Here is a 3,886-nt window from a genome sequence, read left to right as displayed (position 1 = left end):
CCTTACATGCCGCGTATTATGGGTATAACGTTGCGGGCTTAAAGTGAATTGTGGAGCATATTATCACATGACTTCCGTCTGTGGGCTATACGATAATTATTCTCTTAATAGTCACACGACGTTTTTAGACAAATCGTAGATTGTCGTTTAGCCGTTAAGTGATGGAGCGATGGTTTCTCAAATAGTTTGGCTTGGTGTGAGGGTTGTGTTCACTCAGATAGCCAAGGATGTTGTAGGTCAAGGATTAGAACATGGTACTTTAACATTTAAGGTCATGTTAGTTTACGATCGTCCTTAAAGGGGATGGCAAATATTGGTTTGGACCTTTAGTGGAAGGCGTAATTGACTGAGGGCCAAGGGTGCTTGTCGAGATTGATAGGCCAAGTTTTCCGGGGTTATCCATGCTAATATGGCCGAAAGTCGTAGAAAACGATTCTCCGCTCTAGGTTTCAGTTATACGATGAATATTTCGTATAATGTGACCTACAGTCTTTTGAAAATCGAGTTTTTTTTTGTCTGAGGAAGACGAAACCCAAGAGGTTTGCTAAATAACCAGTGTGGAATCAGCGGCGGGATGACTGCCTTCTCGGATGTGACCGAGGGAAAAAAAAGGCAGAAGCCAGCGAGCCGCAGGGCTAAAAAATGAGATCTATTAGATCGTAATGCGAAGAGATAAAATTTAGATTGATCATCGAAAATCAGATTTACAGGTTTGCGATTGCTATACAAAACATACTTCTTTATAAAGCCTATTATGTTAACTTTAGAAAGTTTCTTCGTAAGACTTGGTCTGATTGTACAAAGGATTTTTCGCGTAAGTAGTGGGGACCGGTTTTACGAAGTTTCTAAATCGGTGATATGTATACATATGTCAAAGTAGCGTTGTTTCTGCGGGTTTTACGAGAAACATTTCTGCTGTGATTTCGATCTTAGGTGAAAGCTGCTTGGAGTTACTCAGGGAGTGTTACCGAAGCATATTTCATTATGATCTAGTCGCAAAACGTTTTTCATAGGTTTTCTGAGAGGATTCTCATGACACATTCGTTTCTGGAACGAATTGGTCAACCAGAGGTGGGTCTAGCTAACCATCGGGAGGAAAGTGTTCCCTTTAATGTGCACGATGCTACATCTATTCTCGAGTTTTCTTCATCGCAAATGTTTTCGACGCTTTTCCGTGACTCACTTGGTACAACGGAAACTGAAAGAAATGCTTTGGTGATTGAAGATTTCTCGTAAAAAAATTTAAACGAAACTGGCTTTCTAAAGCCGGAAAGGGCTTCAATACTTTGGCTAATCGTCGAGTTTCAGTTTGATATTGGTACAGGTTTTCTGCACGCATGATTGCGACAAGAAATGATGTATAGTCTTTGAGATTTATGTTCATGATCGTCTGGATATGTTGCTAGCGTTTAGACGAATATTAGATTGTCGTTTGCCTAGTCTGGACGATTTGTTTTGACAAAATCGTTTTCTTGACGATTTGCAGAAGTTTTTGAAGTTTGGGAGTATACGAGTATAGTGTACGTACCTACTCCCCCCTCTTTTGTTTTACGGAAGAAAATGGTTGAACCTATACTTTGAAGGGTTGTGTATGTTTCTTCTTCTGAGGTTTGGAATGATAGATAATTCGGGACGATTTAAAGACGACGCTTGGACTGTGATTTGGTTGTTTCCACGTTGACGACTTGGAATATGTCGGTTCCGAGAAAATTGCCAGAAACGAATCGGTTTTAAGACGACGTTCATGTCTCTAGTTTTGTCTCGATTTTCGGAGAGTTTAGATCAGTTTGCAAGATCTGGAAGAACAGTTATGGAACAATATATCGAGACAGAAAAAATCGCTTAAGACTTAATCCGCTAGACTATCCACCTAGGTTTTACGTTCCCTAAAGTTCTATGGCATCTCAAAGGCGTTTTTATTTCTTAGTAATTTCCTACGAAAATTCCAAGTCTGATTTCAAAAATTTCAAGTCGGAAATACCTTAGTTCTCTCGAAGATTCAGTTCTGTCTCTTCTCAGTTTTGCTTGCTCTTTTTCCCTTTCTCTTCTCGTGTATGTTCGCCATTTCCGATATTTGTGTTCATCCTTTGAAACTTGACATTTATCTTTCGAACTTGACTGTTATCTTCTCCTTAGATACGACGTCAATTTTTATAAAAAGGTTCAATGTAATCGTATAGTTGAGGCGGCTAAGGTGTTAAGTTAACCGTTGCCGTTTTATACGATTAATCTGAATCCATGCGAGAAAACAAGTCTTTGCGGTTTTTTTTTATCGTAAAGTTTCAATGGTAACTCTAATCAAGACGAAACAAGAGACGTTTCGATCGAGATTTGAAGGAGAACACAAAGATGGAGATAAGGGCGAGTAGGTGCAAGCAAAGGAGTTTAGACGAGTCTTACTTGTTTTTGTCATAAAATCTTAACGGAAACTCCGATTGAGACGAAACGAAAAGCATTTCGATGAGGATTCAAAAGAGAACCTAAAGGAGGACCTTTCTGAGGCCTGACAGGTCGCTATGTAGTGAGTGAAGGTCTGACAGGTTGCTACGTAGTGAGTGGAAGTAAGCCAAGAAGAGTCCAACTTGTTTTCGTCATAAAATCTCAACGGAAACTCTGATTGAGGCCTGACAGGTTGCTCTGTAGCGAGTTAAGGTCTGTGTCCGTGCTCGGTCGCTATGCAGCGACTGAGCTGTGTGTGTGCTCGGTCGCTACGTAGCGACCGAGCTTGGATGGAGCTCGGACGCTACATAGCGACCGAGCCTTGTGCGTGCTCGGTCGCTACGTAGCGACCGAGCATGGCTAGAGCTCGGTCGCTGCGTAGCGACCGAGCTGTGTAATCGATTTGCTGCACTTCCTTTTTCTGCGATTATCCTAGGGGTTTTCTGCGGTTTTTGGGAGAACAAGTTTTACCCTTCCGAAAGGTTTTCGGAAAACGTGTGGGAACCGTTTTGTGGTTGAGAGTTAGATTGATCTGTACCCCCCCCCTTCCATCTAGCGCCAAACTGTGGGAACCGAAATTCACACTGTCGATTTCCGTTTAAATAAGGAAAGTAGGAGAACCCTAATTTCCCATAGGTCTCGGATATCTGCTAATACCACACGCTAAGCAATCAGAACACGAGGTAACAACGATAAAGTATATGAAATCGTAAAAAGAGAGCAAAAGGAGTTTTATTCCAAATTCGCGTATGAGCGTTACAACAAGGTAGAAGCCTCGGCTATGAGAGCTGTCGGCAAGATTCCTAGTTCTAACAACCTAAGACTGCAAAACCTAGTTGAGTCACAGCTCGAAATAACAAAAAACGGAAAGTTGCCTAATTGCTCTAAGTGATAAGTTTGCTCTGAAAAAGTTCCCCTCTGCATGCCTCACGCCTAGGACTCCTTATATACTCGCTCCTAGGTCGGTTTACGATTTTCCCCTTCTGCCCTTAAGTCGTCATAGCCTAAAAATGGAGATATTCCATTTTTTCCGATCTTCGTAATTATCTTCAAAATTTCGTATTTATCCGCGGAAACTTGACATTTATCTTTCCATGCAAACCAAGCGTAAACCGTCCCACCGTTTACGGGCTGCTGGTTAAGAAATCGTAAGGTGGGCTTCGAGTCATGTCTTAGGTCCCTTTGGGCCGTCTTTCGACTTGAAGCGTTTATTACGACTTCTTTTGATAAAAACGAACTTTCCGCGATTTTTATCGTAAAGTTTGATTGATGACTTCGAATCGCGGAAAACATGAAATGGGTTTGCTACGGTCTTCGGGAGACAGCATCGAAGGGTAGACGAGAATGCATGGATTCGTGTCGTATCGACGTTTCGGAAGAGCGCGGTCGCTATGTAGCGACCGAACGGAACGCACGCTCGGTCGCTACGTAGCGACCGAGCGGGACG

The sequence above is a fragment of the Brassica napus genome, chromosome C3, assembly GCF_020379485.1.
Source record: "Brassica napus cultivar Da-Ae chromosome C3, Da-Ae, whole genome shotgun sequence".
Lineage (NCBI taxonomy): Eukaryota > Viridiplantae > Streptophyta > Magnoliopsida > Brassicales > Brassicaceae > Brassica > Brassica napus.
Note: the sequence above shows the minus strand (reverse complement) of the source record.